The 24,689-nt window shown below is 41.8% G+C and overlaps 1 protein-coding gene across 2 annotated transcripts in view; it reads left to right on the top strand.

Moving 5' to 3' along the window:
• Positions 1–5,546: 5,546 nt before the first annotated feature.
• Positions 5,547–24,689, top strand: part of LOC311041487 (neurocalcin-delta A) — an 83,300-nt gene continuing 64,157 nt past the window's right edge. The window contains exons 1-4 of one of the 2 annotated variants that reach the window (XM_084051876.1): positions 5,547–5,818; positions 7,425–7,533; positions 9,024–9,153; positions 20,403–20,472. The gene's annotated coding sequence lies outside the window, so the exon portion shown is untranslated. The remainder of the gene's footprint in view (positions 5,819–7,424; positions 7,534–9,023; positions 9,154–20,402; positions 20,473–24,689) is intronic. The other variant, XM_084051877.1, reaches the window with a different exon arrangement.

Here is a 24,689-nt window from a genome sequence, read left to right on the forward strand (position 1 = left end):
AACTACAAGAAGCAAAAACAAAAATAAAGCAGCTCAAAGTCCAGAAGGACGTCAGAGTAGCAGCAGCACGGGTCCAGGCCTATAACAACTTTGACAGCGATTTTGAGCCCTGCTACAATCCAACCAACAACCAACCACTTTCTACTACTCCGACTGTTACATCTCCAAAGCCAATTACATCCCAGCCTGCACGAACAGCCAGCAAACAACCAGTCACTCTGGATACAGAGGATCTAACCAGATCACTCATAAACTCTCTAAGTATCAACCGTCTCCCGGCTCCTGAACCAACCATCTTTTCAGGACAGCCATTGGAATTTGTGGACTGGCAAATGTCCTTTATAGCACTCATCGATAGACAGCCACTATCTGCAACTGAAAAAATGTTTTATCTCAAACGTTATTTAGCTGGAGAAGCCCTCAGATCAGTGGAAGGGTTCTTCTATAGAAATTCAGAGGAGGCATACAATGGAGCCTGGAGGGTATTACGCGAGAGATACGGAAACCCGTTCATTGTACAGAAAGCTTTCAGAGACAAGCTAATGAAATGGCCTAATATTGGTGCAGATGAACCATTTGCATTACGGGACTTTGCTGACTTTTTGCAGAGCTGTGTGGAAGCAATGCCTTACGTCAAAGGATTATCAATTTTAAATGATTGCGAGGAGAATCATAAGATCCTCAAGAAGCTACCGGACTGGATCGTCCGTAGATGGAGCAGAGTGGTGGCAAAGGAGATGGATGCATCCGGTGATTACCCCAGCTTCACACATTTTACGAAGTTCCTTCAAACGGAAGCTGGTATAGCTTGCAATCCTATCGCATCTCCCTTCTTGGTGAAGAGCAGACCAATAGATGACAGAACATCTAAAAGAACTAGAGCCTTTAACACCAGCACTCAGAAGGATCCACACCCACAACCTGTATTCACCTGCCCCATTTGCACCAAGGAAGCCCATGGTATTGCTACCTGCCCCACTTTTGCAAATAAATCTTTGGAAGAAAAGAAAGCTTACATCTTTGAAAATAACCTGTGCTTCGGATGCTTAAGAAAGGGTCACGTAAGCAAAGAATGCAAGAGACGCCATACCTGCAGCGTGTGTGAACGACCTCATCCAACTTGTCTACACATCGACAGAGATAGGAGACCGGTGGGAGAAACGGTGAAGGAGTCTACTTCCTCGGATAACCATACAGGTGGAGAGATCCATACCGCCACGGCGCATACAGTATTCCAACGGGCTTCTGCCACTTCAAGCATTGTTCCGGTCCTACTTTCATCTACGGAGGAGCCACAGAGGGAGGTTTTAACCTACGCCCTACTTGACTCACAGAGTGACTCCACATTTGTTTTAGAAGATCTCCTTGGAGAGCTAAAAGTGGACACGCAGCCTGTGCGTCTGAAACTCAGCACCATGACGGCCATTGACTCTGTTACTGCCAGCATGAATGTCCGAGGACTGCAGGTTAGAGGTCTGCGCTCTGAGAAACTGATCCAGCTAAATCATGCCTACACACGCAATTTCATTCCGGTGGACAAGTCTTCTATCCCCACCAAAAATACGGCTCTGCAATGGCCCCATCTGAAACATCTAGCAAACCAACTGCCTCCTTTGCAGGACTGCGCGGTAGGATTACTAATTGGAACCAACTGCCCTGCAGCACTAGCACCCATTGAGGTAATTACTGGAGATGATAACGACCCCTTCGCTCAACGAACCGTCTTGGGTTGGAGTATAGTGGGCTCCTCAAATCCACGTCTGGATCGGCCAAGGAACCAGAGTTATGTTCATCGAATTACAGTAAAGGAAATACCAACTCCATCACCCACTGATGTGCTGACAATCTTGGAGTCAGATTTTAATGAAAGGAGGTTAAAAAATAAGGATAAATATGTATCCCAAGACGATGTTCACTTTGTGCAACTCCTCAGTGACCATATCCGACAGAAGAAGGATTTACACTACGAGATGCCTCTCCCCTTCAAAACGAGCAATCCACCGGCCCTACCCAACAACAAAAGGTTGAAAAAATTGAAGGCCAACAAAGACTATCAAGACCAGTATACGGCTTTCATGGAAGATATGCTGTTGAAGGGTAATGCGGAGTTGGCCCCCCAAATACCTGAGGGACAGACGGCATGGTACATACCACACCATGGTGTGTACCACCAAAGGAAACCAGGAAAACTGAGGGTTGTGTTCGATTGTTCAGCCAAATATCGGGGCATCTCTTTGAATGATGAACTATTGACTGGCCCTGACCTGATCAACTCATTGGTGGGAGTGTTCTGTTGCTTAAGAAAAGAAGCCTTAGCTGTGATCTGTGACATTGAGAAAATGTTCCATCAATTCTCTGTCCATCCTGACTTGCGCAACTACTTGCGATTTCTCTGGTGGGAGGCCGGAGATCTGGAAATTGATGCTGTGAGACTAGAGACTTTCCTGGCAGAAAGGGAATGCGAGTTTGTCTTCAATGCACCCTCAGCAAGCCACGCTGTAGGCATATGGGATCGCCAGATTAGAACTGTTCGAAATGTACTTGATGCTGTACTCTCTCCGTACCCTGGTCGACTCGATGATTCTCCTCTCAGAACGCAGTTCTATGAAGTCATGGCTATTGTGAATAGCCGCCCTTTGACTGTAGACGGAGCAAACGACCCGCTGTCATTAGAACCCTTGCCACCAAACCATCTCATTTTGATCAAGTCCAAGGTTGCGCTTCCACCTCCTGGGGAGTTTGCGAAAGAAGACGTCCTGCATCGAAACCAATGGCATATTGGACGAGTCGTGGATACTACAACAGACGAAGAAGGTTTGATACGTCGCGTCAAGGTGTTGATGGGAAGACAAGACTTAACCTCTAAACCCTCGGCCAATTCAGAAATTGGTTCTCCTCTTAGAGAGTGAATGACTGCATAATTTCAAACTCTCATTGATCTTATTGAGATATTGTGAATCATGTGTAATGATTGGTGGGAGTGTAAGTGCCTGCGACACTTGTTTTAACTTCATGTATTTTATTTTGAAGTTATCCTGTCGTTCACGTTGTTTAATTTTGGTTCACTTACTTTTCCTCTTATTTTGAAATGACTCGCTGCCGCACCGGAACTCATATAGCTGTGCACGCCCCCTTTGACACTCTTTCATTGACACTCTGAGTAAGACGGCTACACTCAGACGATCTGTGCAGCGACAGCGTGCCTCTCCAGGCACAGGCCTTTGTTTGTTACACCAGCGGCAGCCAGGTAAATGTTTGGTGTTGGCTAGTGTAACGTTGAATCACTCTTATTCAAAGAACATTTCAGTAAAGCTCTTATCATTTACAGTTGCAAACGTAATGCAGCCGCTGGGGTTTGGGGTTTAAATGCCCGAAGTTTGACGTTCCTTTCAGCTCTACCCCGGTTTGCGGAGCAAGGTTAGGATGATTTGTTTGTTTGTTTATTTGGTATCCAATTGTTGTATTTGTTTATTTCATTTGAGTATGGTTCTTTTGGTTTTGTTTTTGTTGTCCTGGTCTTGTTAATTTGGGGAAAAGTAAACTAAATGAACAATGAAGAATCACTATTTAAATGAATTATGAATCTTATTGAATTGAAATGAAAGTTATTGAAATGCATGGATTTTATTGGTGTGAGACTGAAAAGATATAAATTGTAATATTTATTTTTTGTATGTTTACAGTTTTCACGGTGTTCAGCATTCTAATAAATGACACCAGTTGAGACCAATCCTGCCTGATCATTCAACATAACCGGGGGCAGCAGCTACAAGCCTATTCCATTAACCGCCCAAACAAGCTTTGTTCCATGTTTTCTTGATTGATTGCAAATCAATTAGAACAGGTGTGAATAAACAGGTGTGTAGCTATACACCTCCCTCCCTGGCTCTTCCAATGTGCTCTAAAGGCAACAGAAAGAAACATCGGCTTGATTCTGACAGCGGTGTAAAGTAAGTACTTTTACTAAGTACTATATTTAAGTACAATTTTGAGATACTTTTACTTTACTGGAGTATTTCCAATTGTCTATACTTTTATTTCTAAGCCTACTCCACTGCACCTCAGAGACAAATATCGTGCTTTTACTTCACTACAATTATTTGAAAACTTTAGTTTCTATTTACTTTGTAGATTTTGATTATTATTACAAAACATACATTAACCACTTCAGCCCTACTTAAACTTTGGCAGATCTGTTGTGAGCTTGTAATATCTGCTATTTAAAAACAAAAATTAAGACATTTTAGACATGATAACCTATTAGTGAGTGTTTCTACATAGCAGTATTGATGCTTTTACTCAAGTAAACAATGTGAGTACCTTTTCCACCACTGGGTTCTGGGATTATGTTTACAAGAATAACAATGTGAGAAATTAAAGTAAAACATATTGTACGTGTTTAGGGATTAACAAGATAGTGTTGCAAACTTATGTAGGCCCATGGGATATTGTCTTCTTGGCAACTGTTGTTTAATTGCTGTAAATGTAACGTTTAAGCTGCAATCCATAAATAGTCTGTTGTCTCCCTCTCCCGGTGGAGAGAGGTCATTGTAGCGATGTGCGAACCATTGAGCTCGGTCTGGTCATAAATATGATAATACATGTTCTGACTCCTGTCCGAACTACATTAAAGATGGCGGCGCATCTAGTGTCCAATCCGATATATTATAACTATATGGTCCAATAGGCTCTATGCCCTTATTTTTTTTAACTCTATGCTCTATGCACAGCAGCCATGTTATCACTTCCTTGACAGGTGTTACCAATGCTACTAATGAAGGCTCTGTTCCATTTAGTGTAGCACAGTGGTTCTCAGATTTTTCAATTTCCACGACCCCCATAACTCTGAGAGTGTACAAGGGTCCATTTGGTTCCATTTGTACACTCTCAGAGTTACACACCTGTAAAGGGCCATTTGGGAGTGTTTCCAGTGAGCCAACATGCACAATATCAGCACCATGTCCCTGACTGTTTGACCAGAATAGAACAGAGCCTTCATTAGTATCATTGGCAACACCTGTGAATGTCTTACAATACGGCTGCTGTGCATAGAGCCTATCCGGTACGCCAGCTGCTTCTAAAGGAGCACCTACAGGTGTCTGCAATTTGTAACTGGCACCTGTAAAAACTCTAAGCTTATCACTGGAAGAAATGACCCCCCCCCCCCCCCACCACCACCACCACCACCTGTTTACTGTAGGCCTACATTTATTTATTTTTTATTACTACACGTATATATGATGTTTTGCATATTACTGTATATTATTGTTTGTCTTTAAACGTCTCGATGAATTGAACACACAGTCAGGACCTCAATGGAAATGAACCCCTCAGTCAATCAATTCCGCTCTCTCGTTATTATTCATTAAAATAAATCCAGCCATTCCAGCCCAGACATGTGTTTCTCTCATATGTCCGCTAGGTGTCATCAGACTCCTTTGATAGTGATACTACTATCGTAGTCTTTGTATAAAGACTGATTTCCCCTTTTCTTCCTCTCCACAGTGTAGCGCCGCATTCACTCTGTTGTTCTCTGGAGACTTTGTTAAAGTATCCCCATCTACAAGATGAACTGGCTCAGAAAACAAATAAAGCCTTTGTTTGTTTAGTAATAATAGTTGATACCAAGGCCTGCCTTGTCAACAGTAGTAGGCAACCAATGCTCCTCCCTCTGGAATGAAAATAGTCATTTTTCTCGTCAACGTGATCAGCGGTGCTTAAAGGACCTGTGTGTGGAAAACAAGTGATTTATTTATGAAGAGGTTACCTGTAACAAACTGATGAAAGTCACTCTGGAGGATATTCCTTACTTGGTTTCGTGAGTTTCTTTCTTCGTTAAATTATTCAACGTTGCACTTGGTGTAATGGATTGTTTCCTCCATAGGAAGTCAACAAACTTGTGCTGCACATGCAGTAGCCTGTCTTATTCTGAGATTAAACTAATAGAGCTAATAATAACATGTGAAATCAAAGCTCCTATCGGCCATTAGAGTAACGTTACATAAGAATTGTTATAAAGCATACATGCATAATTAGCACCATATGGCAATTCGGTGTCAATTTTGCCATGGATGGCGGATCCAAAACAATAACATAATAGCTTGCTATGCTAATGTAACTTCAAATGTAATGTAGGGGAATGTAATCTACAGGCAGCATTGACACAATTACTGGTAGGACGTATACTTAACGTTCATAATCCTTAATGTACAGCAGTAAATATGACTCGCAATGGTGTAAAGTAACCAAGAACATTTACTCAAGTACTGTACTAAAGTACAATTTTGAGGTATTTTTACTTTACTGAGGTATTTCCAATTTCAATACTTATTCTTCCACTACACCTCAGAGGCAAATATTGTACTTTTACTCCAGTACAATTATTTGAAAACGTGAGCTAGTTACTTTGTAGATATAAATTATTATATTATGATACGTACAGCCCCTATTTAGCCCTATTTTATACATTGGCTATTTGAAAATAGCCGATCTACAAGCTCACAACATGTTGCATGCATGTACTTTTACTTTTGGTACATACAAGTATATTTTGATGCCAATGCTTTTGTACTTTTACGCAAGTAACATTTTGAACGCAGGCCTTTTACTTGTAACAGAAAATGTTTATATTGTGGTATTGCTACTTTTAGTTTTACTTAACTAAAATATCTGAGTACTTCTTCCACCACTGCTTAAATGTCCTTTATGTACACAACAAGCGTTTTAAATGGCTGCTACTGTTTCAAACTAGCACCATGATGAGGAACTAACGTTTCATTTGTGTAATATATGAGCAAACAAGTAGGAGTCAGATACTGCATGGCACAGCTTCCTGTGTCGTTGTGGACAGGTCAGGGGTCAGGCAGCTTGGACACATGCTTAGATTTGGATTGATAAGACTGCAGCTTTCATGCCATGTGTGTGTGTGTGTGTGTGTGTGTGTGTGTGTGTGTGTGTGTGTGTGTGTGTGTGTGTGTGTGTGTGTGTGTGTGTCTCTCTCTCGCTCCATCTCGCTCTCTCTCTCTCTCTCTCTCTCTCTCTCTCTCTCTCTCTCTCTATCTCTCTCTCCTGACATTTAGAGTACCCCTCTGACATTTAGACCCATTTATCTTTAGTTATTACGATTAGTATTGACTTCTGTTATACATGGTGCACGACCTCCTGTTTCCTGGACTCATATTTTCTCTGTACATGTGTATTTCAATAGACTGGGCGCATATAAAAGTATCCAGACAAAGCAGTCAGTGCCAATCTAAGGTTGTTTACCAAGTTTGTTTGTTAGTGTTATACCAATAGTGTTACTAGTTTTCACACTTGTACTGTATTATGGTAGCATTAGAAATGTGCAGATGTGCTTGAGATCAGTACTAAGGGAACGCGTAAAAGTACATTTCCCCCTCATTTTCTTATTTATCACACTGCAGAGTGACAGATGAGCCAACATCTGGGGCAGGTAACACATCATCATCATCATCATCATCATCATCATCTTCACCACTATCAGCTGTTAGTCTGCATCAACAGGCTGGGCAGGTAGGTGTTAAACATTACTGTGATAATTGGATGGATTTTCAACATAGTAGATTCAACTGATGAGGGAAAATATTGTTTTCTCAGATTTTACTCGCATGTTATTATAAGGGTGGTGTAATTTTCTTGTCGTGTTTAAAAAAAAAGTTCCTTTATGCAACACATTAATTTGTATAATTCCTCTGTTATGGTGCTAAGGGTTCAAGCTTTTTTCAACATAATACAGATCATTCCATTAGAAGTCTTGCTGCTCTAGTGCAGGATAGATGTAGGTTTGCAAACCCTTGACCCTTATTATCCGTCTCTATTGAACATTTTTGCCTGATATAAGGCATGAAGGGAAAAATAAGAATAGTTGTTTTGATGTGGAAAAATTAATCTCTCGCTTCAGTTGCTTATACTTTCTTATTGCCAGATATCTGAACAACCTCACACATGCATGCGTTGTTTGCCAAGTAATATAAATCAAGACATAAAATATAATATTACCATTTTGATTTAATCTGCTGGGGAAAACAGAATCAGCAGAGACGAGAGCAGTCAGTCAGCCTCTGGCCAAGTTGGCCAACACTAACAGAGTGTACAGCTTGTGATAAGAGCCAGGTCATTTAGTAGCACAGACGGGTCAATGTTACATCTGGCCTGACGCGTGAACTCTTAGCATGATAGAGCTCACATGTTACGCCATGACCTCAGACTTCTGTCAGGTCAGTAGGCCACTGATTCTGAGGCACACCGACAGGACATGCGAGCCTGGACTTCAGTCACACATACAGTATGTGACCCACATGCATATAACAATAAAGAACCTTGAACACATAGACATGCAGAAACACACACTCATGCTTGCCTTTAAACATAGAAAGAAAAAAGACTTCCACAAGCTAACTTGTTAGTTTTATATTGAAGTACTTACTACTGGTATTCGAACCGTGCTGCCACTATATATGTCTATGAATTGAATACCAAGGCCCTCATTGGAAACAAGACCGCAAGGACTTTCATGAACGGACCTGTTAGACAAAGTATTTTAAATGTAACTGTGCTGTTTTACATTTTTTGCCTAGTAAAATATTCAAATCAAATCAAAATCAAACTTGTTTGTTAATGCGGCTTTTGAGTTCATTGCATGTGCATGTTACACTACTGGGGTGGCAGTGGCTCAGGGGTAGAGTGGCCGATAGAGTGGTCGGATGGCAACCGCGAGGTTCCCAGTTCAATTCTGGGCTCCCCCAGAGTTAGTGTCGAAGTGTCCTTGAGCAAGACGCTGAACCCCTAATTGCTCCCCATGAGCAGGTTGGTGCCTTGCATGGTTTCCTCCGCCATCGGTGTATGAATGGGTGACTCTAGTATCTATGTAAAGCGCTTTGGATAAAAGCGCTATATAAATGCACCATTTGCCATTTTACTATTGTTCCCATCACTGCTTGGGTTGTCAACACAGCAGACTGAGGCCTGTTTCTGAATTGATGTGACTCCTTATCCTTTCTCAGGTTCTATTCACATCCTGTTGAGGTCACCTGTGGATGAGGGCAGACACTCTCCACTCATCCTACGAGACATACTGTATACTACCATCTGAAACCACTCACCTGGCCTGCAGGTGTCCCCACATTCCACCAGGTGAGGGAACAACCCTAGAAAGAGAAGGATGGACTTGGTCTTGGTTTAAATCTACTGTAGTGGTCCTTAAATAAGTTATACAACTCGATTTAGTGATGCATTGGCTGACTTGTGACCTGCAGTTTCCCCAGAAAGGATTTTCTGGATAATTGTGGGTAAATGCATGAAATGTGGGAGTAATCTGTCCACAAATGTTAGGCACTTGTTTGTTCAGGAGAGTGAAATATTCAGTTGATGAAACAAATGTATAATTGAACATTTTGATTAACTTAATCATTACATTACATTTTCTCAACATTGGCAATTTTTAACTGTAGCCTGTGCGTAAAAACTTTGTCAGAAACAAACATCTGAACATACTGTATGATGTGTGACACCACAGCGTTCCGCCAGTTTTCTTTTTTGCAGAATCACGCGCACGCACAATCACACATGCACTTGCATTCCCACGAGCATGCGTTTACATACTATCACACACTGCTACTACTGTAATAGTACCCAATACCGCTGTTGTAGCCTAGTTCAGATTAGTTTTTGTAGGGTAGGAAAACAATAGCCAGCAGTAGCCACTTCACACGCCATCAGATGCGCACCCCGACCGCCGCCTGGTCTCTCCATTCAGTAGAATGCGTTGGTGCCAGGGAAAAGGAGAGGTGCCAGGGCAATGGAGAGAAGTTATTTTCTCCTCTTTGTTGTCTGTGTGTTCATGAGAATAATTACAACTGAACATAGACAGGTACAGTAGCTACAACGACAAATAATGCTGAAAAGTGAGTTTAAGAAGTGATTTTTTTGGGTGAAAGATTAAACGCGTTTCAGAAGCCATAGTCAGGATAGCCTAATCTGACACATACTCAAAACAACAATGAAAAACTAACTAGAATTGCGTATATAACCATCTTCGTTTTTGTTTTTCCACCATCACCTCTGTTGATCCTCTGCATTCTATTATCCTACCTTTCTTTCTAAGCTTCTATAAATCAAGCAAGGCATTCCTTGGAAAAGTTACAACGACAAAAACTAAACAAAAATGTTTACATTTCTAACTAAAACTACTTATGCACACGTAAACCTAACAAAAATGAATCAATCTAAAAATAAATCTTTCATAATGCTGGTCAAAGCATGTCTGTGCACATCCACGCGTGTGCATGTGTGCGCGTGCACGTGACATCATTAAAATAGCGTACCCCACTGATCACTACACTTCAGCTTCCCCTCTGTCAAATAGGGGCTCGCTTTCACTCTCCCTGCTCCGACTCAATCGTATAAATCTGTATCCTCATTTCAAGTTTCGTCTTGATTATGAAGCACATTATTGTGCTCTTTGCAGCCCGCATTTAGCTTACAGTTGCCTAGTAACTAACGACATGGCTGGGGACAAAGATGACAACAAGCTGGGTTGATTTTGTGGTCAAGTTTGGAAAAATATTAGAATAAACTGGATTCTACTGTAGGATTCTACTCTAGGCTTCACATGTCTCACACGTGATTCCCTTGCCTTCAATTTGAAACTAACATTTATGTCACCCCGACCCACCTACATTTCTGCAGGCCCCTTTCTGACCTGCTACAGTGGTAGTTACTAATGTTATAATATACACAGGGCCGGCCCGCCCATGGCATTTGTCTGCCAGTCTCCTTAAAAAGTCTTGTTAGAGTTGCTGCCATACTTCATTGAAACCAAGGGCACTGCTATCATCAGGGTTCAGCTAGTTGTTTGAATTAGGAATGGCAACAAGCCATTTTAGGGAAACTGAAGGACAAATGTGAGAACTTGTTCCCACAACGTGGCAAGTGCCTGGCAGAGAAAAATAACTGAGTAAAACAAGAAATAACCTTTTTTTTGCTTTTTGGCAATGAGAAGTATTACAGTATTGAACCTACAGACTACTGTAGCTCACACTATGTTCACTCCTACTCACAAGAAGGCGTTTGAAAGGCTGACATCAAACATAGTCATCAGCCGTTGGAAACATGGTTCCCACAATGGAGACAATGTAAAGGTGACAGTTTGAACCAGAGAGAACAGTGAAATAGGTGCTAATAGGATGGCTTAGCACAGCAGCCACTCAGTCCATCAGTTCTAGTGTTAATATACTGTATGTGTCTGCATGGCGCTCTCATCTGCAGAGGCAAATCAGTAAGGAAAAGCAATACAATAATGGATAGATACTGTAACATGCCTGACTTGCAAGAGGCTTGCCTGGGTGTAGAAATAAAGCACAGGTTGCCAGTTCAACAGAAAGTCTTTGTTTATTCACAAAAAGGTGGGGCAGGGGGTGTGGGACAAAAAGCAACACAAATCCTTCCCAGTCCGGGGAACAACGTCTACGTTGTGTTTCAGCGGCGTATCTGTAAAAAACAGACAGAGGTTTAGCCCGTGCCCATGCGGCTCTCTCAGCGTCTCTCGCTGTCTCTCACACACTCCGTGTGTCAAAAGGGCCTGTAGGTCCACTCAGTGTTCCATGGGGTACAAGTGTGTGTCCTTACCACGCCCGCAGTAATTCGGTCCGGTTGTACCTGCCCTAAATTACCTGGCCACGCTTTTGCCCCTTTTTCTGTCTGTCAGCCTCTGTGGAGAGTGCTGCTGCTTTGAGCTCTCCACAATACATGAAACTTGTTCAGCAGAGGCATTTTGTTTTAATGTGTTTATTAATACAAGACTGTGTTGCTAAGACTGTGTTCATTTTTGTCCCTTTAGCTTCAGGTTTGATCCCAAGAAAGCCTAACCCTACTTGAACACACCTGCGGTTTTGCATATGGTGCCAGGTTATGTTCATAAGCCATCATAGACCCCATGTGCAACCGAAACACAAGCAGTGCATTCATTCCACATGAGCCGTCATCCCACATGTGACCTTGTTATGCCACATGTCTCTTGTGTTGACCTGACAGTCAGATCACAATGTCCCTGCAGAAAGAAAGGTTGTCATGGTAAATATTAGTGTACTGCGTGTACTGTGTGTTTTCCTTTATTTCTATTATTTTCCTCAATTACATCCTTCAGTCAAGCACTTAAAATGGATGTGTTCATGCTTGGAGCTGTTAATAAGCTGTCTGTCTGTCTGTCTGTCTGTCTGTCTGTCTGTGTGTCTTGCCAAATCCATCCATTCATTCCTCTGTATCCAGACATTCTTGTTCATAAGAGAACAGAGTGGGGTGCTAATTTGGTGGAATGAGACAAACTCGTTTCTATGACCAGATCTGAGAATTACATAGTCCGGCACACACGCACGCACGCACGCACGCACGCACGCACGCACGCACGCACGCATCACACACACACACACACACACACACACACACACACACACACACACACACACACACACACACACACACACACACACACACACACATGCACACAGATCAGCACAGAGGTGAAAGGCCACCCAGTAGTCTAAGGATGACACAACTGTGATACATGACCTTGTTATTGGTCAGAGCCTTTTTTTCTCTCCTGTGAGTCATGGGAGCTCTGCACATCCATGTCTGACCAGTCGGGTTAGTAATATGTCACTGTGGGGCCAAGAAAATGTCATTCAGTCTGTTAAAGAACGTTGGTGAAATGCCATCACTCTATAACATACGTTCTTGTCTTTGCTATGATTTCATACTGGTTTACCTTTAGTGAGTGTATAAAGGACGTTTTTTGTATTTCAGAGGGCTACAGGAGGCCTTTCATACAAAAAGCACTCCCACAGGGGCGTAGTTAAGGTTAGACATTCAATATGGTTAACTTTAGGCATGGGTTTGGTGTGGTTAAGGTTAGGGTAAGGATGGAAAGGTAATTTGCCATGGAAGGGCCAATCTTAACATGGTGTGGGTAGGCTTTTGAAGGAAAGTAAATGACCCCCCTCAAACAATATCAACATAAAAAGCAGAGTTAGGGTTAGGTTAGGTTGTTTTTTTTGTCTTTTTATTTTCGAAACGGAAGATCTACAAAATCAGATCTACAAACACACACATGTCACATCACGATACATTGTGGGCTTGTAGATCTATTTTCACTATTAATTGTACAATGAAGTATACTGTATAGGGCTGAAGTGTAATGAGACAGCTAGATGAAAGAACAGATGGAAGAAATCTCTGTTCAGTAAGGTGCTAGAAAACTCTCTTTACCTTTAATACCTAGGCTCCCTAATAGCTGTACGATGCTGTATGAATTTCAGTACAACAGAAATCTAACATAAACCATGCTGAAACAATGACAGCAGAAAAACAAAACCGCTCTACCAAATATCTGTACATAGGTGTACTGTAATGTGTATCCTAGTGCCATGCTATTTCTATAAATTGAAACCCTGTTGCTAGCCAGTGGGTATGAAACAACCTGCCCCTATAAACTCACATTGAATTTGTTGCCCCATAACCGGTAAAGGGCACCGCTGTGATAAAGTAAATAGAAGCAGCAGTTGTTTTCACTGACTGCTGTTGCTAACATCTGATGTGTGAGTAATCTTCTACAACAGCTGCTAAGCGTCACCATGTGACCTATTTGGTTGCCACCCCAGCAAACTGTACCACATGCTATTTCATACAGACAGACTTAAACAGATATATCGGTGTGATCACGCATAGTCGCATACAGTATAGATATTCAGGTTCATCCTGTACAAACTGAGACATACTAGACCAGTGGTTCTCAAGCCAATAGCCACTACCATATTTCCAACAATCCTCAAGGACCACCCCATCCCACCTTCCACACCTTCCACAACATATTTAGTATATAAGAGGGCATAACACAGTAATTTCTATTTTATTAAAACATACAGTATACACTGTACTTAGTTGCAAAATTGCAGATAGATCTGCTATTAATACACAGGATTTTTCAGTGTACAGCCAACACTCCAAAAGAAACATAGACGATGATACCCCAAAGCCTAAACCAGACTATCATGAGTAGGGGCACTAATAATCGGAGTTCCCGGAAGCTCTCGCTTAAGAACGGGAGGGGCGAGAACAGGGGCACTAATAATGACATTGGTGGCCCTGGAGAGCTGAGAGGGTTAAGCCTCACTGACAAGCGTTGGCTTCACACCCTGGCTAAGCTTTACTGGACAAAAGTCCTTTGGGTTGCCCTAATTTTAGCACAGGGCTTTCCCAGTATGTGAGAATGCCTTTGTAGCTGGAGGAAACAGTTTTACTGAAGGGCTGCAAATCAATTTGATCTTCTGATACTACTGCGTCATATACAGGCAGATCAGACATTAGCATGCTGGTCGGTCTGTTTAGTGCTACAAAAACAGTTATCCTCCTATAATTCGACAAAGCTCTGTGGTGGTGAGCCCAAAATCTCTTCTGCCCGGTTCTCCTCAGTGGCTGGAGCAATTGATCTGAATTTGCACACAGCCATTGACCATTTCCATGTGCACGGAGCAGCGAAGCCCGTTTTTCGCTTTCCCCAAATGTCAGCTGTTTATTAGCGTTTTTGTGTTCGCTGGCTCCCGGTTTGCCAAATCATGTGTGCATATCCCCCCACGGGTATGGTCTAGTTACATGTAATAGACAAGAAGCAAAAACTGTCTGAAGGTTATTCACAAGAGCCCAAGCCTAGTTCTTCAATCATCTCTAATTACTTATTAGATGCTCATGCATATTGTGCATGCACACATATGTTCTCTGCATTATGTAATGTTATTATGTTGCAGCTTCCCACCTAGTGCTCATTGTAAGACAGGTAGGAGGAAGGCTTCTTGGAGGGACAGTTACATGAGAGGAACGCTGGTGAGTAGGCTGGAAATCGTGACAGCCGGTCTGCCGTGAGTAGGAAACAGAGAAGGAGGGGGCTGGTGTACGTAGGTGTTACAGCAGGCATATATGGTAGGCAGACATGTAATGTACCGTATCGGCAGCCCAGTTCCTGAGCTGATGAGCGAATGGGTTAGAGAGCATGTCTGGTCCAGACACCCACACTGCCTGGGCCGGTGTCCTTTGAGATTTGCACCATCCTGTTATGTCACTGTCTGTTCTCCGCTCTGTATATGGTTGTTACATCATCATCGGGCATAAATGACGTGTTTGACTTACCGGGCGCACACTTCCGCATTTCACAGGAGAAGTACACAGAAGACAGGGTATTTTTCCCCCACACTATATACAGTGTGATCTCCTCACATAAGGACAACAGGATTTAGGTTCTGAAGGTCCCCTTTAAGTTGTCTCTTCACTCCCACAGTTGACTCTAGGAATCCTAGAGTTGCTCACCGTTCATACTTAGCAGACCCAGGATGGCTCTAGATATTGTCAGGACAATGTGTCTTGAGGCTATGTCTCATGCAACACTGACCCTTGTGAAAGTTTGGTTCTCTCTATTTGGTTCTCTCTATAAGGCATAGCTGGAGGTGCTGTGATTTTCGCTGTGTTGCCCTTCAACCCTGTTCTGAGCACTGAGAAATGGAACACAGTACCTACTACCTCATTATCTAATCATTAATCCCTTGAATTACAATAATCCCCTTGTTCAGTTGTATTTTGTAGGGATGCTTTATAAGTAGAAATCAGACATAGAGCCTGAAAGCTCATAACTAATAGATTGTTAATCCTTTCAATTACATAATCCTCCCGATCAGCTGTCAATGCCCCTGGTGGAATGCACACACAAACACACAAAAATATGTGTTTTGTAAGCGCTGGTTTCAGCTGAATAGTTGAGTGCATTTAGTATTTGTGTGCTATTTTGACACCTGTTTCCTATCAGCATGAATGAACTACTAGGGCATTGTTGCATTGTTTTCTTCTCTCACCTGCCAACATACATCGTCAGTGTTGCCATGGCATCAATGAAAACAATTTTCTTACTTCTCTCTTGTCACTTTACCTTAATAGAACATGAATATAAAGGACTTTTCTGTGTTCCAGTGTATTCCCACATTTCTTAACATGCCTCTACTCTTCTCCCCCCAGTTTTTCTTATCAGCCTCATGGTGGTGTTATAACAGGCCGCTTCACGTTTTGGCCTATAACACTGTAGGTCATACAATAAAAGGCTATTTGTGTCAGAGTACATTTCCCGCCATTTTGCATTTTCTTCGGAACAAAACTTTTGGCTACTACAAAGTTTGTCCAAGACTCACACCCATCGGTAAACATTATCTCTGGAGTCATGTCAAGATGTATCAGTCAGATCAGACGTTTCATATTCCATTCCAATTGGCTATAACTGATTTTGCGGATGCTGGGTAGGCAACCCGGCCTGGTGGAGACCTGAGCTCGGAGGAGTGCACTTTTCTAGTTATTGATTGTGGTTGCTGTTTGATAGTCAGGCTATTCTCATATCCCAATCATTCTCTGCCAGTATGGTACACTGTTATGTAAACATATTTGGCCGCGACCGCTTCTTTTTTCAAAACCCATTAATTGATTTGTTTTACAAAGCTTAGCTTTGTGTGCCACTCGGGCAATTTAATGGCATGTTTCCCAATGGCATTTGGCAATGGCACATGACAGAGTAGTGTTTAGACACTTTAAAGCCTACATTAACATAACATGACATGAATTAGAATTCTTATTCTTATGTACCTTTTTTGTACATAATTATGTATGTTTTGTTCCTAGTTTGAAGAGCTGAGTAATTGTAAATGGTTTGATCCACTGTGTGAGTGGGAGGGCACCGTTGCAGTAATTCAGTCTGGGTCTTGCCTGAAACACAGTGGCACACTCTCACTCTCCTGTACTGAACTACTTTATTACTCTAATGTCTCCCAGCAACTTCCCCCTTGCTCTACTGCAGTGGTTCCACACTTTTTAATTTCAAGGATCCTCTGTTTGGTATGCATTATTGGGCCACGGACTCTCATCTGAGAGTGCACAAATGGAGCCAAATCGACCTGCAAGGGTCCATTTGGTTCCATTGGTACACTCTGAGTTACAGAATTGTAAGGGTCCACTTGGTTCCTAATTATCAATCATTTCCAGCCATGGACCCCCTCGGAACTCCATCAAGGACCCCTGGGGGTCTCCGGACCCCACTTTGTGAACCACTGTTCTCATGATGTGGCAACCAAAAGGCTAGCTGTCTTTCCCTGTATGTCTGACTATCACTCTCCTCTAATGTATAAATGGGCTGTGCCTGTTGCGTGATTGCAATAATCACCTCTTATACCTAACTTTGAGATGAAGTCATGGAATCAATTATGACCTCTGGCTGGCATGCGCAGATTGGACTCAGTTTGAGACAAGTTTCTCCACATATCAGTTTTCCCATTCTTTGCAGTACCATCAGTCATTGAGACCTTTTGTAGGGACAGATTGACAATCACTGGGGAACGTAGGTGCGAATTCTGCTGCTTTTTTACTCCCCCAACTTGGCTGTCCGAAAAGGGTTTTGAACACTATCATACCTTCCTTAACAGCTGTACCGAGAAAGAATTCTGAAGGCTTTAGGACAAACGTCTGGGTCATTAGTGTTTGTCTAGTTTCAGAAATGGTGTGTGTAACGTGTGCATGCGTGTGGGTCGTTCACTCATGACCCTATATGAAAATATTCCTGAGCCAAACCAGATTTCACTGTGTGTGTTTCAGGGATGTCAGCAGATTTAGACCAGTGTTATTTTAATGCGTTTCGATGGATTTACTGTTATCTGTCATGCAAAGCCCTGCTTTCCATTACATCAAGCAGCTCTCTTGCCTCCTGTGTTTCTAGTTATATAGTTGAGTTGAGATTAAGGTGGATTAGTTACAGTGATGGCTGTTTTCAGTTATTATTCACAGTCTTTTCCTGACTTGTAGATTGGCTATTTTCGCTATTTTGGGAGATTTCAGTTTAAATGATAAACTACTAATACTATATTATCATCACAATATCGATATTGAGGTATTTGGTGAAGAATATCGTTAGCCTAGAGTCTACTGGGTTTGTTGCTACATAGTTGGTGCATCATAATAGCAAAAAAAAAATTATCCAATTCTTAGCACACACACATACTGTATGAATACCTTTACTGTGTACTGTGATGACCGTCATCAGAAAAAGAGATGGCATTAAATGGACCAGTCCGTAATACAGAAGCCATACAGAAGCCCTGCTGTACTCAGTGATTTGTGACACGGTAAAGTGTAGCTGTCTACTAGTAAAAGATGGACTAGTGTGCTTAGTGTTACGAAGTCAACTATGGAAAGAGTGTGCGAGTGAATGGTGTTGGGTTTTTAACCTTTTCAAAGGCTGTCTTCAGTTTTAAATATGCTGTCTGCTCGGCTGTTCGGCCAAATGCCTCTGTCAGACAGCTAAAGACAAGAGCCATAGATTGCCACTCATGACAAAATACCCACGTCTGTCTCTCCGTCCCTTTATCTTCATCTCTGACTCTCTCCCTGTCTCACGCACACATTTACTTGCACACACGCACACGCACACACACACACACACACACACACACACACACACACACACACACACACACACACACACACACACACACACACACACACATACACTTTGCAGGTTGCACAAAGCACAAAGTACTTTGGCTGTCAGATAGAGGTCCAATAAGGCTGTCAGCCAGGCCTCTGCTGTGGTTGAAGAAAAAGACTCAGCCACCTGCAGTCTGGAACCAGGCCAGGGGATTTATACCAACAACACGGAGAGACATGGAAGTGATGAAGCGGATGGAGGAGCAGGGGAGACGGATAAAGAAGACGAATGAGAGAGAGAATTAGTGAAAGGGTATAGACTATAAAAGCATGGCGGGATGGAGAGGATAGAAAACACAAATGCTGTAGGCACCTGTTGATACTGAAGCTAGTAAGGGGTTGTTAATGTGTGTGCACGCGTGTGTGCGTATGCGCACAGTACGTTCATGTGTGCGTATGCTTGCGCGCACGTGTGTGAGTATGAAAGAGAAAGCGTGGGAGAAGCACAGGAGAGCAGCACAGCACAAACACAGCACATGATGAGGGTGGGTCGTTCCGTATCCTGTTTAGTGAACTGCCATGGCTTCAGAGTGTCAGATCCAGGTCACGCAACTTGCTTCACTATCAGGACATTATTATATGTTCTGAAAAGGTCTCTGCTACTGTAGTTGCTTGTTCTCCTTGTGTGTATAGCATGCTGGAAACCCAGTCACATCCTATGCCAGTTACCCATACCTCACCACACAGAGCGGGATTCTAGGTAGTTTTCATACAGCAAGACTACTGCTATAGCTGGATTGTGTTAATCATTTTCCCACAGTATATCCACATAATTGTAAAAGTGTGTGACAGTGTAATACACTGAGGATATCACGTTACAAGGAAGTGAGCGGCCAAGAATCCGATGATCTCTTCTGTTCCTCCGACTGCACAAGAAAGACAAGTTTACATCCTCACACTTATAGAGCCTGCCAATCATTGGCCCATACAATAACCTTTTGTAATAGCAAAAATCCGGTTAGGTAGCTTGGTATTTAAAGATTATGATGGTGAGGAAAATTAACATGGAAATGATGCTGTTAAACCATGAAAAACACTTTACAACTCAGAGTTCATGAAAAGCGGAACTGTAATAATTTTGTTAAACACTAAGTCTTCCTTCAGTGCCTAGCTACTCCATCTTTGTTGACACTCATTACAGTACATTCTATGTACACTTTATATATAGCCATGCTAGCAGTACACTGCTAGTAGGCATGGCCAGTGGGACGAGAGATGATAGTTAAGAAAATGTAATAAACAATTGCTTGTTACAGCTCTGTGTCTGTGTGATGTGAAATGCCCACATGTATCACTCGGTGAGTCATTTTTATCCTTCATTCCAGTTCCCTACCAATTCTGTTTGATGGAACACAGGACCACCTTCTTCATTTGAAGTCTCACTTCATTTTTCACTGGCCACAATAAACACTAAAAGTCCTTTATGTATGAATGTAAAATAATCTTTAAGTATATTTAATCTCCAAAACAGACATGTATTTACCTAATCTTTTGAACTGTATCCATTCAGATAATGTGCCCCATCATATAATGTGTTTTACATTTTTGCATGCAGGCAGCTACTGTACGTCAAACATTGTGAACTCTTTTCCTATCTAGCACTGTATCGGTGTTGAAAATGCATGGGCCATTCTTTTGAATCTACGATTAATTATACTGATTAATTAAGCCATAGCTGCTCTAAAACACATCTCTTTTCACCAGCAGGTTAGTGATTAGCTGTGAGGTGGCTTAAATTAGCTAGCCAGACACTTTGCTAGACCTTGCATAAACCAAGTATCCATTTGTAGATATATTTGAATAATGTTAATTTGATGTTTTCTCAGGTCTGATTGGCGTGTGGTCTGAGAAGAAGAAGTGTTAACTGTGGGAGGAACACAGCTGTTCACCTAACGGGTACCAAAACCATGTTTAGCCTATTGGGCATTACAAATTAGCAACACCATCTCCATTTGAAAGAGAAGAGCATGAAAGTCCTTATTTACACTTTAACATTGTTCTCGTGAAGCACTTTTGTTGTAGTCTTTTTTTTGTTGCAGTTTGCAAAAGCAAGGCACGGTGGCACAGATTTATACAAAAGAAAGCTGGGTAGAGATAGCTGGCTTTTCATAGGACAGTGTTACTTGAGGACAGAAGGAGATCAAATCAAGTTGTACCAGCTAGACCATTGGTTTGGTTTGGCAGGGTACGGTAGCTATTTGTGGTTTCCATTAAGGTGATCAGGTATTCTGCTGTTGATGAGAAAGTCCATGGCATGCAAATGTGACAGTAGAAAAAAATACACACTACAAGCTACTGTACACTTGATTTGATTTATGAGACGTAATAATTACATGTTAAATGCTTCTCACGGAAACGTCAAGGATAAAATGCCAATGGAACACTGGAACAAGGAAACTTGAGAGACAAAAAAGATATGTAGGCCTACATGATGAGTTATTAATGAAGGTCATGCCAGGATTTTAAATGAATGCAGTGTCACAATAGTTTATGAGAAGGCACCTAACTATCATGATGTATTACCTTTATCTGCTTGACCCAGTACACGTACATGTGGTGAATCACTCATAATGAACGGGGGTTAGGTGAGTTCTGGGTGTAAGGCCTAGTATTAATCACATCACATTGTTATTTTTATGGATTCATTTACTGCATTAACTTACTAGCAATAGCTGAAGATTGGACAGGTAGGCCGTGCTGTAGACTCTGTGTCTAGTCTTATTGAGGATATCAAGCTGTGTTCTGTCAAAGGACAGAGAAGTGAGAGGTCAAAAACCTATGGACCTGCTCTTGTGCTCTGTTCCTCAAACTGGACAAGATAGGTTACTTCCATCCTCACACTTACCTTTTTGTCAGATACTCAAGAAAAACCTGCCAGTCATTGGCTTGTTTAATTTGAAATAACTTTCATAATTGCAGAGCTCGGTGTAATGGGGACATTTTAATTGCCAATGAAATTATGCAGCTCAGTCATGAAAAACACATTAAAACTCAAATCATGATGAGCATGATTTTCTTCCCTCCAGGAAGTCACCCTATATTTTGGGTTTGTGTTGCACACTTCAATACTACAAAAGACTTGATTGAATGATAAAAAGTCTTTAGGAATGTGAATACATCCCTATGTCAGCATCATGAATATAATAACAAAGATATACAGTATGTGTATTGAAGCTAGGTAGCTCACCAGTTTGTACCACCAACTTGTTACTGCTGTATTCCTGCTGTATACTCTTCCAACTGTTATTGATTTTTTTTGTGATAATACGACTCAGTGTTGTGGGGTATAATTGTGGTCACCCTCCAAAAATAGAAACACTACATGCTTGATATGAACAATTAAAGCAATTGGGAGAGTAAATAAACCTGGTTGTCCCTGCTACACTATATGCTGTTCTATTGGAAACAGTTTTCCAATCGATTTAAAAGCAGTGGAGATTAATGATGTAACTAAAGTGACAATAGAATTTTCAAAATAAATAGCTTTTAATGAGGTAAATGTCCACAACCTCTACAAGTTACCCCCCATTGCTATCAAACTAGAATGTCTACATATTTACCTTATTGAAACAGTCCTTACTCGTCCCCTTGTTAACCCATCATTCAATCCGGCAACGCATCTACAAATGTCTTCTAAATCCTAACAGTTTTCTGAAAAAACGTATGTTTCTATATCAGTGGTTCTCAAACATTTTCATGCCAAGGACCACCAAAATTATATGTATTTGGCCATGGACCCCCATCTGAAAATATTTTGTTCCAGAGACCCCCCAGATGCAAAGATTTGAGTCAAAAATGTTCCCTTTAAAATATATATATTCATAGATTTGGACACATTTTCAAGATAAAAAGAAATTGCAGATCTACAACCTCGTAGCGCGGCACTCGGTATGAGCTTGTAGATCTGCTATTTTTGAATAGCCAAAGACATCTAAAATGACACAGATGCGATCCCGGATTGAATGGGTTAACACAGCATGTTAAGTGATCAGGAGGGTGTGCCGTGTGCATTTTCAGAATGTGTTTATTTTAATGGTTCCACCTTGGATCAATGGAACTAACGTAATATCCTTTTAAGTTCTTATTTACTGGTATTGCTTTTTAATATTGTTATATTATCATTCAAATCTTTAGTGTTTTTCTTTAGGGCCCACTTGCAATACCCTCGCAGCCCACCAGCGGGCCCCGGACCACAGATTGAGAACCACTGATCTAAATGTTGAACAGTTAAGCTGTGTGTGTATGTGTGTTGTCGCTGTCGGTCAGTGTGGTTTCCCATGACTCTGATGAGCTGGGGAAAGCTCTGTGTAGTTATCACCCAGTTCCCAGGCCCCCAGATCCACCCAAACACAGGATGCTGCTCACACATGTCTGTGTGTGTGTGTGTGTGTGTGTGTGTGTGTGTGTGTGTGTGTGTGTGTGTGTGTGTGTGTGTGTGTGTGTGTGTGTGTGTGTGTGTGTGTGTGTGTGTGTGTGTGTGTGTGTGTGTGTGTGTGCGCGTGTGCGTACAGCTTGGCAATTAGTGGATATGGATGTCTAAAGAATCTACACCACTTCATATGCACATGCTCCCTTTAATTTAAACACACATACTCTCTCTCTCTCACACACACACACACACACACACACACACACACACACACACACACACACACACACACACACAAAACACACACATACAGGCCCGCCGGGCTCTCTGGCTGAGAGACAGCTGCAGCTTTTCCAGTCAAGAGGCCCTCTGCATAACTATGGGCAAATGGTATTCCCACCCACCCGCACGCGCGTGCACACACACACACACACACACACACACACACACACACACACACACACACACACACATCTGGATCCAGGGAACTCTAATCAGTGAGGTTTTGAAATGGTCAATGTAATCATTAGCATGATATTACTTTGTCAAACTACACCTCTGTCTATGTAATAGCACAGTAAAAGTAAACCCTGTGGACATCATGGCTGTGGCAGACTCTGATTTTGTGTGGCATCTGAAATGCATCTCGGTTGAGTTGGAGATATCACATCATGTGGAGTAGATATACTGCTCTCTTTTGCAGTGTAATTACCTATGACTTTGAGGTAAATGTGTTACTTGTGTTAATGCAAGGCCATGAGAGGCAATGTAATACTTTTAACATAAGTTTAAAGGTTAAAATTCAGTGTCTGTCTGGGAGTTGATGTTTTTGCAGTTTTTCAATTTAAATTCACTGGAGAAAAATAATATATTCCACAAATTCCACAAATTGTGCAAATTTGTGCAGTTTTGTGTTAGGTTTGTCTGTTTGTCTGTAACACCGTGTGTAGCACAGATTAAAAAAAGAATACCTAGGACTTAAGAACCATAGTTCCATATTGATTGATTGATTGATTGATTCAACTAATTGATGGTTATAATTAGGTCGAGCTGCTATTCGTTCATAGCCCCCTACTTTTTTGAGTGAACCAATTGCACTTATTGCTGTAGATACCATAACCAACCCATCTTCAAACACATCACAGAGACCCTAATGGACTATTTCCTCTTCCATGCTTAACATTATAGCACAGCGTTGCATGCATGGAAATATGCATTCTGTCCATTTATTTCTAAGGGCACTGTCCCACCGCACTTTTATTTTACCTCTGGGGCGGAATCTGTCAATCCTTTGTCAATGCAAATGCATGGATTCTTGGGAAAAATGTGCAAGACCATGAATCCACGCATTTGCATTGACAAAGCATTGGCAGATTCCGCCCCAGAGGTAAAATAAAAGTGTGGTGGGACCGCGCCCTAAGGTATGTATATGTGTACATTTGTCTGTTCCCTCAAAAGTACACCAACCACAGCAATAAACAAACTGGCTAGAAAGGAATGCAGCATGCGCAACAATCTGTACAACTAGGAAATTCCTGGTGAAGTGAAAGTCAAACTCAGGAAGAGTGTGACATATGAATTCTAGTTGAATAAAATGTTATGTTTTTCAGTTAGTCCCTTAGTTACTCCAAAATCACTTATATAGTTGAATTACTTATAAAGACTAGACCAGTGGGCACAGGCCAACTCGGAAACGATGCAAGTTGGAAATGCAAGCCCCACCGTTGTACCGATCTGTCGGTTA

This window comes from Gymnoscopelus microlampas (genome assembly GCF_963454915.1).
Source record: "Gymnoscopelus microlampas genome assembly, chromosome: 3".
NCBI lineage: Eukaryota > Metazoa > Chordata > Actinopteri > Myctophiformes > Myctophidae > Gymnoscopelus > Gymnoscopelus microlampas.